The sequence below is a fragment of the Sinocyclocheilus anshuiensis genome, unplaced genomic scaffold (assembly GCF_001515605.1).
Source record: "Sinocyclocheilus anshuiensis isolate Anshui unplaced genomic scaffold, SAMN03320099.WGS_v1.1 scaffold734, whole genome shotgun sequence".
Lineage (NCBI taxonomy): Eukaryota > Metazoa > Chordata > Actinopteri > Cypriniformes > Cyprinidae > Sinocyclocheilus > Sinocyclocheilus anshuiensis.
Genome location: NW_015544176.1, coordinates 663,993 through 683,880, shown reverse-complemented (window position 1 = coordinate 683,880; position 19,888 = coordinate 663,993). Strand labels below are relative to the sequence as shown.

Here is a 19,888-nt window from a genome sequence, read left to right as displayed (position 1 = left end):
CGTCTCCCGCTGCGCTGATAATGTACCAAGTACTTATGATGAGTAACGATATTGAATATTTTATCGCCAACAGATTTACCAAGCTGCCATTCAAACAGTATACATACAAATTTAAAAAAAGGGAAAGCACGCCTAACTGGATATAGGCTACAGCAGTCTGCTTAATTAAATGTCACAACAGGGCTGCGTTCAGCCCCGACAAAACGGTGCAAATATATTACTGAATAATGATTCATGGAGTTTTGAGAATTAGCCTATGGTTTTGTCAAATATGTGGCAAACTTTAACGGTGCATACAAGTTCTGTGCTTAATTTAACTTTTATTACACTGTAAATCTCTGATGTTTAAAATGGACATTTTAATCTTTTATAGAGGATTGATAACTGTTTTGTGCTTTTAAAAAGAAATAGATTCCTTTTAAAAGCACAAAACAGTTATCAATCCTCTATAAAAGATTAAAATGTCCATTTTAAACATCAGAGATTTACAGTGTAATAAAAGTTAAATTAAGCACAGAACTTGTATGCACCGTTAAAGTTTGCCACATATTTGACAAAACCATAGGCTAATTCTCAAAACTCCATGAATCATTATTCAGTAATATAAAAATAATAACCAATAATAATAAAGTATAAAATAACCATTTTGCACACATTTTCTGGGATGAATAAATAATTGATATTTGGGTTAAAACAAAAGGAAGCATGTGGATTTTCATTCGCCACAGACATACATTACATACAAAATATACAGTACAGATAAACCAACATTATTTTTTGTACTATTTATATGCTATTATAGGATTTCTTGATATTTTTAATTAGTTTTTTATTTTTATATTTTAAGTTTTTATTTTATTGTTATTTTTAGTTTAAGTCAATTTTGTTAGGTGCTTTTAGCATTTTAATAGTTTTTGTTTTTTAATATTTCTATGTAGCTTTAATCTATTTTTATTTCTGTTGTAGTAATTTTAGTTAATCACCTTAAACTTATTTTCTTTCACTTAGTTGCAAACCAAAGCTAGTATAATTTTAGTTAACAAGTAACACTGATATAAACAAGTGAGTATTTATAAAATTAACGAGAGAAAAACTTTCTCTTTGCAAACACACCAAGTTCTGTGCTTTAGTAAATGCTCAGAAGCTGTTGAGTGGTCTCACTTTTGCGGTGTAGATAGGATGTTTAAATACAGCCGTTGCTTATTAAATCAATTAGTATTGCAATTAAAATTGTAGCTGTAGTGGAGACAAAAAAAATCCTTCACAAGCATACACACAAAAAATAATAATAATTGCACATGACTGTGCTAACATCAGCCTCTCCCACATACACACACGACAACAGGCTCACACACACCAGCGGTCGGTCCTTTCCCAAACACCAGGCCTCTGTGTCTGTAATTCACTTGCTATGTTGCTGCTGGTTTGTTTCACAACACTGTCACATCCAATGAGATTCTCTCCCTGTCCTGGCTTCATGCCACTCAGTGAGAACAGCACACAGTAGAGACCCTCTCGCTGTCGCTCAGATTGCACCCTCCCCTCCATCAGCATTACATATCATTGTCTGGCTACCGTCAGCCCACGCTGGCCCAGTCACGCACACTGAGCTCTTTACTACAGGGTAATTCCATGGGCAAATCCACAGAGGGCATAATGCAGGGATTAGAGCTGCAAGGCATTACAATCCGAAATATATAGCACACTTCAAACGCATCTCTATTCACCTGCCTGTACACTCTCTCTCTCTCTCTCTCTCTCTCTCTCTCTCTCTCTCCCTTGTTTTTCTCAGTGTCAATAATTACACATCCTGCCCTGAAAAAAACATACTGGTGATATCAGATGTAAAATATGATATGACCAATAAGTTATGACAGCGTGTGTTTTTACATTACTTTAACTCATCAAAATAAGTTAAGCAATTTTCAACTTTATTTTATAAGTTGTACAAGGTTCAACTCATTTTTAAGACAGTTAAATGTAATTTAAGTTGAAATGACAAACAGCTAAATTGACTGTACTTAAAAATTTAAGGCAGCAACTTATTTTTTACAGTGTGGTAATATTGTGATATATTCCACGACACTGAATGATTGCAATATTCATAAATTATAGTATTTTCATGGTTCTCAAAGGTATCTCAAATAATATCATGACCTTAACATAGTACCATCATGTTCAGTAAATCAAAATGGTTGAAATATGACCATGGTAGTGTAACTGTTCAAAACAAATCATGTCAAAATAAACAAGGTACTGTAAATGTCTAAAAACAAACAAAAAAGTATTACCATGATACAGATCCAAAAATCATAGTATTTATTCACAGTATTATCATGGTATGTCAAATAAACCATGGTAACTAATACCATGATAAAATACTTGTGGTACCATGTCAAAAAAAAAAAGTTAGTACCATTGTACACATAGGAAAAAAACACGTTTTTTCCTAATATCATGGCGCGTATCTAAAAAACACAAGGTAAAACCACAGTACACAAGTGACAAGGTAATACCATGGCACATGTAAAAAAAAAAAAAAAAAGCAATAACATGGTGCATGTTTAAAAACAAGGTAATAAAATGGTACATGTAAAAAAAACAAGTTAATAATATGGTGCATATCTAAAAAGCAAGGTAATACCATGATGCATCTATAAAAAAACTAATACCATGTACACTTCTAAAATACAATGGTATTGGTTTAAACCAAATGTTGTCTACAAAAAACTAGGCAATACCATGGTATAGTACACATCAAATACAATTACTTTTATTTTTAGTATTTTATTTTTCATAGATTTATACGTAGATTTATAATATGGGCCATTTATGGGTTATCAGACATAACATGAAAACAATAAAATTTTTGCATTTTAATAGTACAGAAAACGGCCAAAAAATATAAGGAAATATAATGGAACAGTACGTCCAAAAAACCCACTGTGAAAGCTGTCCCTCCCATCCTCTTTCGCAGAACATAAAGGATGAACACAAGCATGTGCTTTACGAAGGTTGAGGCCTCCTCTCAGAGATCTGTGAAAGCAGCACAAACGGAGTTGGAGTGTGAATGAAACACCACAAGCCCAGCGATCCAGCGCCGACAGTCAATCACGCGGCACCCCCACCGTGCGTGTGTGTGTGCACATGTGCGAGGCCAGGCAGACAGTCAGCGGGGACCTGCCGATTCAATCCAAACCACCATGAGATTTCACCACTCTGACAGCAAAACCTTTTAGCCTTCCCATTCACCCCTACAAACGGTTTGTTAACATTACAGCCTCGGAACGACCGAATAAAAGGTCACGCAACCTTTCGGAAAACCTTTTTCTGTCACTTTTAATGAAGACTCTTACATAACAGCGCCACGGTAGTTCTGAAACTGCAGGAAACAAACGCTGAAATACTGAACCGACCCACGAAGTAATCTCATTGGCAGTGGGACGTACAACACATGATACGACTCATTCTGCAGACAAAACCTGTTCTACAAAGCAGAACTATTTTTCAAAGAGCTACCCAGTGACCTGAGCATGCACGTCATGTGACCCACCTTGTGATTTTTATCAGGAAGGGTATTTGAGACCTGCACGCCTGGGGTGAAAATGCTTTTTCAGTCTGTTTGTGGTTAAATCGATTTTTATTTGTCGATATGGTTGCCGTCCTGCAAAACTAGACACAAAAAGTGTGTGTATGTGTTCAGCAGACATGTCAGGGGCCCTCATTTCTCATCTCTGCGGGTCTCTGTTTGCAATGACCCTGCTTATGTAAAGAAGGATGCAGAGACACATAAACACACACTTACACTAGAGAGCTTCTTGCTGCTGTTACTTAACGCACACTGGGTCTAAGGATATCTGCTGAGATGTGAAGCCTTCTGGTGCCCGGCCAGCCTGAAAACTTTCCCAAATCCCAGGGGGGGGGAACGCAGGCCCTCTGTGATCAACAACAGCCACTGTTGAAAGCCCAGAGAGCTGCATTTATGTGTGTGTCTTTGGAAAGCAATGACATCCTGAAGAAAGAACAGAGATGTGTACTGTAGCTTAATATAATAATATTAGTGGTTGGTGGTTATTTATTAATAATATTCCCATCCAAGGAATGTTGAAAATTTGCATAAAAATATGTGGGGAAAAAATGATAAAAGTTGATAAAACTGCCTCCAGCTTTTCTAGGAAGTACATGCAACAAAATAATGCACGGATGAAATCACAATAACCACAACATTCCAAAAAATCATTAAACACATCAATGAATTAATGAATAAATGAATGAATGAACACTGCCATTCAAAGGTTTGGGGTCAGTATGATTGTTTTAATGTTTTTAAAAAGATGTCTCTTATGCTGCATTTATTTGATCAAAAATTCAATAAAAAACAATAATATTGTGAAATATTATTACAATTTAAAATAACAGATTTCTGTTTTAATATATGTTCAAATGTAATTTAATTCTGAATTTTAAGCAGTCATTACTCCAGTCTTCAGTGTCATGTGATCCTTCAGAAATCATTTTAATATGCTGATTTGCTGCTCAAGGAACACATCGGTGTTAAAAATAGTTGTGCTAATTAACATTTTTGTGGTGACATTTTTTTTCAGGATTATTTAATAAAAAGAGAATAGAATAATAAAATTGAATAAAATTGAGTTTTAAAATTGAACATTAGAATTGCCTTTACTGTCACCTTTGATCAATTTAATGCATCCTTGAAGAAAAGAAAAATACTGACCTTTAATGAAGAATAAATTAACATGAAGAATAGATTCACAATTCTGGCATTTTATTGGGAGAAAAATAATTATTAAAAATATTTGCTGTAAATAATCTCAAATATAGTTTCATGACCCTTAAAATATATGGCTAAATTGTTTTCTCAATTCAATCACCATGGACTGATTTGGCAAAAAGTTAATTTTGGACCCTGTATGTAACTCATCTGAACTTCAACCTCCTGAGGGCTGCCATAAATCAAGGCTGGTAAACCCCAGCTGGAGTTTCACCAATGACCCCACTAGTTTCCACACACCATATCAGTTGCAGCTCATAACGTTCAGTTTCCAGCCCACATAACACGTTTACAGATTCAAATACAAGAGCACAAGAGGCCCGAAATAGCTCTTCTCTGCGTACGCTTACCCTCTATAAACCGCAGTGTACACACCCATTTCACACACAATGTAAAATAAAAGCATGAAAGGCATCTTACCCACACATGCACATAAAAACACAAGGTGACACACTCCCACACAAACATACATCTCCTTGACAGTCCATTCTGAAGATTAAAGACTGAAAGTGGGGCAGATGATGACAAGAAAAAAATGAAAACGACTGCAGTGGTAGAAATGAAAAGAAACTCCCTCCACCCCCCACTCTCATACGCATAAATACACCAACACAGCTCCGCTTCATTATACCGTCCCATTCAAATCCGCATCACCTGGGGGCACGGCCCAGTCAGCCCTGCAGAACCACAGAGAAGCACCGGGATAATTGATCATTAATTGAGAGAAAGATCTGGGGTCTTTTAACTAACTATAAGAGAAACGCTGCACAATTTTAAGTAACGCAGCACTGGTTACCGAAAAGCCCTTAAGAGGAATTCCCAGATTAGACTGCAGTGCTTCATGTCTTTTCAACTGACCCATTTAATGGAAAAACTTCTTATCATCTGACCCCTAGTGATTAGTTAACATGATTAAACTGCTGTGAGAAAACTGAATAAACCAAGCGAGAGTGGAAAGCTGTCATGTCTTGAAACACGGCAATTAGTTAACTCTTTGGTTATACGATACAAATGATATTTTTTTAGTTTGCGTGTGACAAATACAGAACTTATTTTAATTATTGAGTTTTTCAGCTTTTTAACACAATAATATCACAAATTAGAAAATGAAATAAAAATGGCATGTATTATGAATATGAATGATGAAGATGATGATGATGATGTATTTCATCTTTGACACAATCATAACAAAAATATTAAAACAAAACAAAAAAACATGGCTTACTTGTATTAATAATAATAATAATTTACAATATACAACAATAAAAATATATTTTTATTCATATTTATAATTTTAAAACCATTATTTTTATGCAAAGTTGTTTTGCTATCTAAAGCTTTGATATAGGCCTATAATAACAAAATTATTAGAAAATAAAATGTAAAAAACATGACACGTATTATGAATAATAATCATTTCTTTATTATTTATCCCATTAAATTTATGCAAAGTTACTTTACTTCCTAAACTACATCAATCAAAAGATCATTTACATTATCATTATTATTATTAATTTTGTTGCGTATTTTATTATATTTATGCAAAACTGTTTTTCAAAACGTACGTTTAAATTGCTCATCTGAGAATGAATGGTTATGAAAAGTAAACAGGAACAATTATGCAAATATGTTACTTCAAGTATGTTACTTTTTCTTGTTTATAATTTAATGGACAGTGCTGTCATTGTCTTGATGCTATTCTTTAGATATCTATAGATAACAATATAACTACTGTATAACTTTAGGTAGCTATCCTCGATAACCAAATCAATCTCTAATTGCCCAATTCACAGTTTAAAGCGTCTGTGACTTGGCACACGAAATGTGGCTCCTCTAAAAAATAGTAATGCTGAATGATTTTTTTTACCACACCAAACAACAACAAAATCCTCTTTCCAAAAAATGAATACAGAATGCTTACTGAAAAGTCTGAATTATCCTGAGATTTGGGAAATTGGAGTAACCATGGGAAGTTGGTGTAACAATGTGTAATTCCTTTACAATGTATTACAAAATCTGCCCTCAGGCTTAAGAGATTAAACATCAGCACCGACAACAACAAGTCCACCGCTTTCTAAGCTAGAACAGGCAGGACTGAGAAATATTACTATTGATGGAACAATCACGCGGTACTCTTGGCAAACAGACTGTGAGAATTCAATGAAACCTGCTAATATAACAACTTCTGAGCAGATAGAGCGAGGGCTATGGCACATCATCTGCCAAAGTTTTTCACAGAGAAAACTATTTGGAAACAGTTGCATTCCCTTGTCTTTGGACTTGAAAGTTTGAAGGATCTGCGGCGAATGGGAAAGAATGTCTTTGTGCTCAAAGTAGACTATCCTTGAAATTGCGAGTCTACCATATAATGTTTCTCTAAGGGTGGGTTCCTGTCACAGAAGCTTAAAAAGTACTGCCTCCTCTCTGAAGTTGCTCAAAGCCCAAAAAATACAGTGCTATTCTGTGATCCACAGCACACCCCATATTTTACCCCCTGCACTGTCTCTCTGTCAGTGGCTAAGAGGAAATGCCAGAGCTCGGTTTGTGCTTCAACATTGAGGTAACTAGTATGAATAGGTTGCTGAGTGAACAGGCCACATGAATCAAATCATTTCCCAACAGGAAAAAAGAAGCAGCCCTCCCTCAGCCCCTTTCTGGTACATCTTTCCTGATGTACTGCAATCTCCAGAACAACACAAGCACGCTCAGCAAGAGGACCATCCTCGCAGTAATGACCCCGGCCCAGTCAAATCAAGTTCATGGACACTCAAGGTTACAACTCTTCAGCCAGTGTCAACTGGAAATTCTCTGACAGCTGGTTATGCATCAAGTACTGACATTTACTAGAATCACAATCGCATTGAATGTGGGTAGGTGTCAGACTGGCTTGGTGTAGAAACATGCACCGTGACATGCATGGCTGGTGCTACATTCAGTCATACCGGAACATCTTCATGCATTTATGTAGTGTTTCTTCTAAAGGTCGTACTGAAAGCTTGGTACGGCCATGTAAAGTAACATTAGCCTAAGTAGGTGAATCCAGGGTTAGCGTGATTTTGCCAAGTAGGACAAGCTCTTGGATCAACATAATTTCTTAGTCCTGGAATATATAAACATATGCCTCTCTTACCCTAAAACAAACCCTTAACATTATCTACCCCTAAAATCACAGTTCATAAGTCAAGTCAAGTCAAGTCAAGTCTGCTTTATTGTCAATTCTTCCACATGTACAGCACATACACACAGAGAATTGAAATTGCGTTACTCTCAGACCCTTGGTGCATACAGATAACACTAACAGTAGAACATAAATACAGATATACAGATTAAATATAAAATACAACTATACAAATAAGGTAAAATGTAAAGAATAAAAGAAAAAAAAAAAAACAATGTGGTGGAAGACCCAAGCCCACACTAACCATTTAATCTGATTGGTTGGTAGGAACGCTGACCCAGGACCAACAGATCCACGAACATGTCCTACTCGTGAAATTATGGTCACTGTGGATCCAGACCAATCTCATCTTCAAAACACAAATTAATGTGCAGTATTTTTCAATTTCGTCCATCCATTAAAATTTCAAGCAAGCAAAACTTTCAAGAATCAAACGTCAGTACATGCTTGACGCACAAGAACAAACCATATTGGTTCTTGCATGTCAAGGAAGCACAACTGAGCTTCTGTTTACCATATTACATGTGCTCCATGTATGTGCATCAATCAATGTTTATATGTGATCCTGGACCACAAAACCATCATAAGGGTCAATTTTTCGAAATTGAGATTTATACATCACCTGAAAGCTGAATAAATAAACTTTCCATTGATGTATGGTTTGTTAGCATATGACAATATTTGGCCGAGATACAACTATTTGAAAATCTGGAATCTGAGGGTGCAAAAAAATCTAAATATTGAGAAAAACGCCTTTAAAGTTGTCCAAGTGAATTCTTATCAATGCATATTACTAATCAAAAATTAAGTTTTAATATATTTACAGTAGGAAATTTACTAAATATCTTCATGGAACATGATCTTTACTTAATATCCTAATGATTTTTGGCATAAAAGAAAAGTCAATAATTTTGACCCATGCAATGTATTTTTTTGGCTATTGCTACAAATATACCCCAGTGACTTAAGACTGGTTTTGTGCTCCAGGGTCACATATGTGAATAAAAGCTTCAATTAAATTTGTTCATTATATAAAGCAATCACATCTCTTCTGAAAACAGGAAATGTTGCCTTGGGAACTAGCTGAAATAAAAAACGTTTTATTTATATTTCATTTTATTCCAGTTAACGTTTACTTTAAGGAATTAATTTTTTTATGGGTTTAGTTTTAATTGAGTATAATAATCCTGATACTGCTTCCTTGCAGGCTTTCTATACGTATATACTATAGCATAATGAACGTGCCCCACTCACCACTGAAAGAGAGAGATTTATGAAGTCAACTAGGAAATGCTTTCTGTTTGTAGATGGTGTTTTTTCATGAGATGGATATCTGGCTGCATTCAGACTGCTGAAGAAGAGAGTTCCCCCTGTTCCCCTCCCTCGCGCCTGCTCTCCTTCTCATCTCCAACTGTGAAGGGTAAATAAATAGCAATTCCGGACGTGACATGAAATGTTTAACAGAGCCAAGGCTGTAGTATCTATTTTGCATATCCCACCTCCTTCTCTGGAAAACAGCCCTTCAGACACAAACCAAAAGCCCTCAGTACCGATCAATCGTTCTTTTTTTATTGCCGATATGATGCATTTTGTCTCACGTATGGGAAAGTTCTCTTTTCAGTGCCAGCTGTATTTACAATGCTCAATATGGATTTCCATGATGCCCTTAAAACAGAGTGCATCAATGGGACGTGCATCAAAATGCATGCTGGGACAAGCAGACCTCTTTGATTCTGCATTAAGAAACAAGTGTGGATCTGCAGATGTCACAGACAGCTGACATTTCAGGAACAAGACTCATCAGACAGCCGAACATCCTCATGCCGTGTACTACACGACCCCCTTCTCCATATGGTTTCTGAGATGGCGGTTTCAGTTGGGTAACCATTGCGAGAAGAGTAAAGTAAACAAACAGATATTTGGACTTCATGTGCAGTAGCTTATGGTAAATATTCTCAGTCACTGCTGACACCTGGGATACCGTTTTGCATGGTGGTCTTCAGTTAACCTCATTCATCTGTGTCAGGCCTCATCAGTCCACTGCCTGCTGCTCATTCAACCTGCAAACCTCCTCATCCCAAAGCTGCTTCACCACGCTGACAGCTGCTGACTCTGTGCAAGAGATGGCCTATTTAGCAAGACGCTTCAGAATTATCATTGACAGGCTTTTTAGCTAAAATATGAAATGTGAGCTACTGGATTTTTACATTTGACAAAAGTTGCCGCCACAATGCTAAGGTGTAATTCAGATTGCTAGCTGGTTGGTTGCTTACAGTCAAGAAAGAACACCCTCAAGTTACTATGATATTTTTGGTCACTAAGATATGGCTTGTGTTCATCCTTGAAGTGATTATTTTACGCATGTACAACATATACCATATTACAGATTTTTTTATTTATAAATGTATATTGGATATTTATTGCCCATTATTGGATATAAAAAGGTTCATGTTTCTTTCCTCTACTTTAAATGTAACTTTTTTTTAGTCATCTACTTAGTTGATCTTTAAAAAAATACTAATAATTTAAAACTGTTAAATGTTAAAACTTCAGCTTATCTGAATTTCAGCATATGCAACATTTAATATTATACATTAATATTTATATAATTATATACATATTATATATTTAAAATTATATATTAATAAAGCATATATAGAATATTTAGCAAATGCATATCCATTTTAATACTGTACAATATAATGTTGTGATGCCTAAATTTAATTGTGGCATGTAACAATTTATTTTTATTTTCATTTATTTACAAAAAAATATTACAGAATTTGAATATCAGTGCAACCCTAAATTTTTTCACCTGTTTTATCATCTGCTAGGAAAAAAAAGTCAGATCGCTCGGAAAATGAATGAAGTGGTTAAGAATATTCTGCCCAAGCCGTCAAACTGACATCATCAGAGAAGGAATGCCATTCCAGACTGGAAGCAAATTTTCTGACTATGATTAAAAATTAGCAAGACAAACAATTGTTTTCAGTGGATTAACTTGCAGGGATTAAATGTTCACTTCAAAACTAACATTGTGCACTAACAAAGTCAATAGTGTAATTAGTGATTTCATGCAGACTTTAAGCATGGGCACTAGTAAGAGCACCTAATAATAAACAGCACCACTAATCAAAACATTAGCCAATGAAAAACAGACAGATTATACTTTTATAATACAACTAACAGCTATTAAATAAGACTCATGAGATCTATGATCTTCTCCAAATGATTTGAGTGCTGTATGATGCTAATGAACACACTCAATTGTTCTCAATGTGCCCACGTTGAGAATTTATGTTTTAAGTGCCTCTGGCTGACTCAGACACACATTGTTGGAAGGACTGATCGAAAATGAAGAAAATAAATGGAGCGGTAGATATGTGAGAGGGAGGAATGCCTGTCTGGCTACCTTCTCTGAGAGTCTCTCTGGAAAGATTTTACGGGATAACTCCACGAGAGGAGGGGAGCACCTCTACCTCCAAACACTGGCACGTCTCCACCGCTCCAATGACATCACTTAAGAGGGGAAATGGGATGGAACTGGGACGGCCGTTTGCTTGTTTTATCTCAGCACGCAGTATTTTGCGTTGCATCCGCCTTTGCGTCCGTTTCTCTGGTGCGTCTCCCCTTTGTCAAAACCACACTTTGTCTATTCAAGGCCAGCGTTAACTTCAGGAAATTCCATCAACGTACTGTAAATGCACTAAGTACAGCTTGTAGTAAAGTCCCTAAACCCTGTCCAAAACCTCTGCGTTCTTCCCACGAAATTTACCAAGGTGAGAAGTTACTAGGGACTTCACGTCACCTGAATAATACAGCGTGCATAATAAGGAAAGACTATATCATGCCAAACAAAACAGTGGCAAGGGTGGATTTCGGTATTCCACAGATTGTTTGTATCCATGCAGTTTTCCTGTTATTGAATTCCTCTCTCGGTGCATATCCTCCTTTGTGCTGGAAGTATTCAATCCTGATACCCGCTGTGAGACCCATGATGCTTGGCAGGTCCCACTGCATCCCTCTCACCTGGCTAGGTGGAGACATCTTCCGGTATTCCTAGCTCAGGGGGTCGGATTCACGCAATAGTCATAAGAATGCAATTCTTCTTAATTTCTGTTATTACAACTTGTCATAAATCCCTAAGAGGTAAGATGTTTAATAAATGTTTTACATTGTTTCAGCATGCACACATACTGTAGATACAGGATGCATTCGCTTTAGTGAGAGTGCAAGAAAGACGGAGGACAAATGAATACAACAGATCGCTCCATCTTGAGACTCTTTAAAAATAAAATAACTATTTAAAATACACAGCACATTAAAAAAATTAACTTCAAGAAAATATTAGCACCTTAGATGCATTTTAGCTCCTAGAATTGCACCTAAGAACATTAGTGAAACATTGGGAAAAAAGGTCCATTCACATTGTCAATAGTGTGGTAATGCAAGAACGCTTACTTAGAAGTCACTTCCAAACCAAGTAGTTTTATATTGGTAAACACTCCAACTCAAGCTGAATTTTGCCTGTGGAATTTCGCATACAGGTAAATATGAACCGCACCTTTATATTTTATATTTCTAAAAAAAAAACTCTAGAAATTTCGTAACTTCTTTATTAAGAAGAATCCGGCCCTGGAATACATTCCCCATGGAATCTCTACCTTAGTTCCTTCTCTTTCCCTTCTGACTATCAAGCTGGTCACGCCAAGGAACTTTAAAGGGATCATATGATGTTGCTAAAAAGAACATTATTTTGTGTATTTGGTGTAATGAAATGTGTTTATGCGGTTTAAGGTTCAAAAAACACATTATTTTCCACATACTGTACATTATTGTTTCTCCTTTGCAACTTAAGGGATCTTATCTATTCACGAACAGCTTTTAACACTCCAAAGAGAAAGGAAAACTTGAAACCGTATCATATGACCCCTTTAATCTGCAATCCCGTCCTGTACTGCATGAAATGTGAGGGCAGACAGAAGTATGTGCTGCGGTTAAAGAACACTTGGTGGTCCTATTTATCTGACTAGTTGCATCAGAAAGGATGGCATCTTTGCTCCACGAGCATTGTCTTCATTTGTGTGTTCTGTGCCTCAGGACTTATAACATGCTGGTCAAATTATTCCAGCTGCCCTTTGTTTATGAACTATATGCAAAACAGTTCAAAACAAGCTAAATTTATTGCAGTTTCAAAATGTAATACAAATCAGATGGAAAGGAAGAAACAGAGATGAGATATTCAGCCACATAATGCTATATTATTTTGTCATTTTCATACCAAAAGAATTACTAGTGACAAGAAACATGACTCACACTAAAGAGTGTAAAAATAGGTGGGCAATTTTTCCCTACCAAGTTCCTCATTACAAATAAAGCAATTCTAGTGCCAAACTATAGCGAATGCCATTAAATATGAATATGGCCAACTGTGGGGATAAAAAGGTTGAGACACATGAATAAACATTAACATTGCACAGATGTCTAGCTTTGTGCAGTACCTCAATAACTGACTGATGCATATGTTGAGAATGAGGCTTTTTAGTCTGTCGATTTCCTGAGGGCTGATATATTAAGAACCATCAACCTTCTGCACATTCACGAACTGCAAAACTGCAAAAGCAGAACGCCGAAGCTGCTTTTTTCCATTCAATGAAAGAGAATGGTGACAGTGGAGGTCAAGAAAGACTTTTGGTCAGTAAGGACATCAATTTCAATTTATTCACCACAGTAAGCTTCAGAAGAATTGCAAAATACTGGTCGATGGTATATGAGTCTTTAATATGGCTTTTATGGTGCCTTTTTCGTATCTTGGTCTCCATTCACTTTCACTGTATGGAAAAGTGCAGCATGAATATTCTCCTAAATGTCTACTTTTCTGCTCCACTAAAGAAAAAATTCATACAAGTCTGGATTTACATAAAGATGAATAAATGATAACCAAATGTTCATTTCTGGTGGACTATCACTTTAAGGAGGCTCCAAAAACAGATGCTAGCTTTAAAAGGGTTTTCATCGTGTTCTAAACCAGCTGCACATGAGCGTGAAGCTTTGCTGTTCTTTGTTGCTTTCATGGTGAAAGAGTGGCATCAATAGTGGCTCTACTATCTGGATATGCCCAAAGGGAGCAGCAAGCGTACAGATCCCCATGCCAAAGGAGGACAGCAGCCCATAGAGGGGTCAAACGAGGCATTTTAGGAGGGCGTGGACCAGTCTTAACTTCTATAAAGAATATCTCTTTGGGTTTGAGACTTTAGTCTTTGCAACTTAAGGGATCTTATCTATTCACGAACAGCTTTTAACACTCCAAAGAGAAAGGAAAACTTGAAATCGTATCATATGACCCCTTTAATCTGCAATCCCGTCCTGTACTGCATGAAATGTGAGGGCAGACAGAAGTATGTGCTGCGGTTAAAGAACACTTGGTGGTCCTATTTATCTGACTAGTTGCATCAGAAAGGATGGCATCTTTGCTCCACGAGCATTGTCTTCATTTGTGTGTTCTGTGCCTCAGGACTTATAACATGCTGGTCAAATTATTCCAGCTGCCCTTTGTTTATGAACTATATGCAAAACAGTTCAAAACAAGCTAAATTTATTGCAGTTTCAAAATGTAATACAAATCAGATGGAAAGGAAGAAACAGAGATGAGATATTCAGCCACATAATGCTATATTATTTTGTCATTTTCATACCAAAAGAATTACTAGTGACAAGAAACATGACTCACACTAAAGAGTGTAAAAATAGGTGGGCAATTTTTCCCTACCAAGTTCCTCATTACAAATAAAGCAATTCTAGTGCCAAACTATAGCGAATGCCATTAAATATGAATATGGCCAACTGTGGGGATAAAAAGGTTGAGACACATGAATAAACATTAACATTGCACAGATGTCTAGCTTTGTGCAGTACCTCAATAACTGACTGATGCATATGTTGAGAATGAGGCTTTTTAGTCTGTCGATTTCCTGAGGGCTGATATATTAAGAACCATCAACCTTCTGCACATTCACGAACTGCAAAACTGCAAAAGCAGAACGCCGAAGCTGCTTTTTTCCATTCAATGAAAGAGAATGGTGACAGTGGAGGTCAAGAAAGACTTTTGGTCAGTAAGGACATCAATTTCAATTTATTCACCACAGTAAGCTTCAGAAGAATTGCAAAATACTGGTCGATGGTATATGAGTCTTTAATATGGCTTTTATGGTGCCTTTTTCGTATCTTGGTCTCCATTCACTTTCACTGTATGGAAAAGTGCAGCATGAATATTCTCCTAAATGTCTACTTTTCTGCTCCACTAAAGAAAAAATTCATACAAGTCTGGATTTACATAAAGATGAATAAATGATAACCAAATGTTCATTTCTGGTGGACTATCACTTTAAGGAGGCTCCAAAAACAGATGCTAGCTTTAAAAGGGTTTTCATCGTGTTCTAAACCAGCTGCACATGAGCGTGAAGCTTTGCTGTTCTTTGTTGCTTTCATGGTGAAAGAGTGGCATCAATAGTGGCTCTACTATCTGGATATGCCCAAAGGGAGCAGCAAGCGTACAGATCCCCATGCCAAAGGAGGACAGCAGCCCATAGAGGGGTCATCGATCCCCATACTGACACAGAGCCGCTACACTATTCACACTGCCATTCAGAACTTCAGCAATCGATTGCTTCTATATCTGAGCCTATCTTCACTACAAAGCCTCAGATCAGCTGACTGACAAGTACGGATGCTGCTTTCATGGACACCTGGTAAGCTGCCACTTCCGAGGTATAGGCAGACATATCACAACGTGTTACAGAATTAGAGTAGGAAACAAAATACGGAAGAAGACAAAATCATATAAATAAACAGGGGTCAACCTGATAAGCTTGTACAAGTGGATAAGCATAATTAAATATGCCTGCACATCACTTTCACACAGCCTTATGTATGCATGCATGCTATATGAAAAGTAATAGATTAATTGGCATAATGTACCCACAATGTGAGTCATAAGCTTTATATTTGTTGACCAAAACCTTGTCATAAAACACATTAATATTACTGATATACAGTACTGGAATGAGCAAAATCATAGGGCTGCATGATATATCAAAACATATTGACATATTGATCAACATCTCAATATGGCTTTGAGATTTTAATTGGATCTTTTTACGAGTATACACCAAAATTTTTCAAGTTTTTCCAAAATCATTCAACCAAAAAAGCTCTCACTCAAAAAAAGTCTTCAGAGTAAAAAGTAATCATTTAATTTTTTATGCAAACACCCCAATAAATCTAGAATGATAAGTTCTTTCCAAATAGAGTAATCTGGCCAAAAAATAAATAATCATATTACAATATATATTGCAGAAAAACATAATGTCAGTTTTTTCCAATATTGTGGAGCCCTACTTCAATCTACTGCAGTGTTGCCTTCTGACATCTTTGAGATTGCAGGGGCCAGGTATCAATAAGAATTTCCCCACTCTTAAAATGACTTCACTTGGTCATTCATGTGCTTTTTAAGTTTAACTCAAAACCACAATATTTCTGACTCGAAGGCCACATTACAGTCTTTTACTGTTAAAATCACAATCATTTTTTACAGTGCACATAAGGCCATTAAACAGGATTTTAAAACACTTCTGGCTGTCCAGAAACCACATGCGCGCATGTTACTCTCCAAGCTGCAGAGTCTGGATATGTTATGAAGTCTGGAGGCTTGAATGTGATTTATTTATGTAAGTGCTTTATTTTTAACTATGCTTCTAGATGAATGAAGAAATTTATTGATGATCCTGAAGTGCCACACTTTGACAAGTAGAATAAGACAAAAATAAAAAATCAACATTCACTGAACAATGAACAGTTTCAAGCACGTTCAAGTTCATCGCACTGTTAGGCTAAAAAATAAAAAGCTTCACTTCAGGCTATACATAAAGCCGTCACGGGGAGTCTAGAGGAAGACGAGCAGCCTGCACGCTGACATCCACTCATTGGAGAAAGGAATGTTTTTCATCTCGATATCAAAAAAGCTCTTGAGTGCTGGAGTACAAAAGCAGGTTGGGGAAGTGTACTGCTCCCATGGAGGGAGAGCAAATGAATAGAGCTGAGAGATGAAAGAAAAGGGCTATAAAGGTCTGGAAACAGCATTGCTCAATCGATCCCGTTCCCCTCCCATTCTTTGCCTCCCTCTCCCCACCTCATACTCTCTCCCTACTGTGAGAATTTGACACTGCAAAAGGACGTTGAACTTCTGTAGACTCCTTTTACACTGGTACTAGCATCCGATCACAAGTGAACAGAGATAAATACAGGTGTAAATCGGATCTCTCACATCACATTCAGAGGTAGTCGAAAACACATGTGACTACATCGCATTTGTAGTGTAAACGCTAATCCATTCTGAAGCATCCTGGGAAGCAGTGAAGGACCGCCTACTCACCTGCCAATCAACCAGTGCACTGAAACAAGCATTTGAACTGAAATTAAATTAAATTAAATGAAAAATCACCCTATCTATTTTCTTATTGTTAACAATTCATCCATGCATGTTACTTTTTTTTTTTACCTCATAATTTTTAATCAAAATGTCATAACTGGATCTTCAGGTGAAATGTCTAACCCTAATAAACCCTACCCTAAACCTAGCCAATAGTGTTAACAAAAGCAAATGTGAGATAAAAATGCATTTATTGAAGGAAAAATGGCATTTTATTGTGTTTTTACAAGTCTTTGAGCTCTTTTATCGTGACTTGTGTTTCAGGGGACTCGTACCCATCCACTCCTCCAATCGCAAATGCAATGCAGTATACCAGGTGAGCTACTGAGCAAGTTTACTATGTCAGAAAAGCCATACAGTACATATGAATCAGGTTATGTGATGCAAATGTAAAAATGCATTAGTTTACAAATCATACACTATGGAAAAATGCCTTTTACGTTCAGAAGCATGCAAGAATAATCTTTATTAATCAATATTCTGTCCCTATATTAATAATAAGTGTGAAAAGGAATAACAGTGTTTTACTGCCTCTAGTGTTCATTTAAGGTAGAGGCACATTTTTCCAATGAGTCTAGGTTGAAAATGTTGTCCTGTTCATATTACAAAAAGTCAAAGACTTAAACTAAACCACTGAACTCCTTTTTGGAGCTTGAAACTTTTTGACCCTGTATAAACAAACAAAAAAAAGCTGAAACATTATTTAAACATCATCTTTTGTGTTATGCAGAACAAAGAAAGATTAAGTAAATGATGACAGAATTTTCATTTTTGGGTGAACTGTCCCTTTAAGATAATGCAAATCATTCTACTCAAAACACCACATGTGGCAAGATTCAAATTTGAAAGTATATGTGGAACATGCAAAATGTATAAACAGCAACAGATGTGCACTTGCGATCAAATGACCCGAGACAGATTTCAATACCAGGTGCAAACACGACTCTGTAAAGTATAAGATTCAAGGTTCAAGACCATGGACTGTCCTCCCTCTGATTTCAATCACAGAAAAGTAGCTATAGCCAAGAGAGTTAGAGCTCAGAGAAAGAATTGGCATAACATTAATTTGTCTTTTATGCTGCAGAACAATGCGGCCCAGGTCTTGAGTTCATTCATGCATACCTGTGAGGGAGTGTACTTTAAGAGCTTGCCTGGATAGGCCTAACTTGACACTTATTTTCCAGCAAAGGGTGAAGCCAGGTTGACTTAAGCACCACCCCAATGTGTAAACAAATTTCTGGTCCAGCTGGCTCTACTCACCCATTGGCCGATACTCTCGCTGTCAATCACAGCCGCATTATATAAGCACTGTCTGCAGGTGGAGGTGTGTCCCTCTGTATTTCACTGGCACTCGAGCGTGTCAAGTTAGCCTTGCCTGCAAGGCTCCATTGACACTGTGGTAGTTTGAACAGTGCATCTACTAAGGAGAAACAAGACAGAGCACTTCATAAGCAGCAGGTGTATGTGTAAACTGAACAAATGAGCAGACGCACTAGTGCACTTGTGATTAGGCCATTCTCGGTGTCTTAATTACCACTCATTAGCATTTAAAAGTAAGTGGTACTGGGGCCATCAAACAGAGATTTGCATACCGAGTTATATCACTGAGCAATTCACCACCACACAAATCCCTCTGAAAAAAGCATTCACTGCATAATCAGAGCAGACAGCTTAGTCCCAGGTTGCAAAGGGCAGCCCATACTGTTTAAAATGTATTACAACCGCACAAAAAAGGGGAAACACTAATCCACACGCTTTCCGAAACAACAGGATTTCAATAAAAGTGCTAGGATTTCTTAATCATCCAAAAGCCTTGGAAATGTACACTAATAATGAGCATGAAAACCGAGCATGCGGCAGCAATACTCGGCAGAACACGGTGACCCTGCAAATAATCCTCCTTAATTTATTTGAACATGCTGATCTTTCAACATTCAATGCATGCATGTCTCACGCAGTAAATTTCATATCTCACTATGTCTGTAAGGAAAACTTGAAATCGCATCATATGACCCCTTTAAATCTCCTCAGTAAACTGAATCAAGGGATATTTTTTTCTGTTCAAACAGTCATTTGGGAGTAACAATATTTTCACATGGAATTTTTTGCTTCACTTTTGCTGCAAAAGTTCTTAGAGCTGTAAAACTGCATATAATGCAATACACAAAAAAATGAAAGCTATATATGTTGCATAGAATAATACCGATTAGAATATGCTGCAACTGTCATTAGCCATAAAACTGTACACAATAAAGTCCCTAGCAAAAGCTATACATTGCATGGTATAATATATTTATTATAATACAGTGTATGATATAGTATAGTATAGTATAGTATAGTATAATATAATATGTGCATTAACTAGGGCTGCACGATTATGACAAAAATCATAATTGTCGATTATTCCCTTGAAATTGTAATTGCGATTATT

General features: G+C 36.7%; 1 protein-coding gene across 3 annotated transcripts in view; it reads right to left on the bottom strand.

The window, feature by feature from the left end:
- LOC107696220 (ataxin-1-like) overlaps positions 1-19,888 on the bottom strand; it is a 101,236-nt gene that overhangs the window by 77,114 nt on the left and 4,234 nt on the right. The window contains exons 1-2 of one of the 3 annotated variants that reach the window (XM_016496476.1): positions 6,522-6,532; positions 5,711-5,712 (exon numbers count right to left, since the gene is read on the bottom strand). The exons of 1 other annotated variant lie outside the window; for it this stretch is intronic. The gene's annotated coding sequence lies outside the window, so the exon portion shown is untranslated. Of the gene's footprint in view, positions 1-5,710; positions 5,713-6,521; positions 6,533-9,224; positions 9,382-19,888 lie in introns of those variants that run through there. One more of the 3 variants, XM_016496478.1, reaches the window with a different exon arrangement.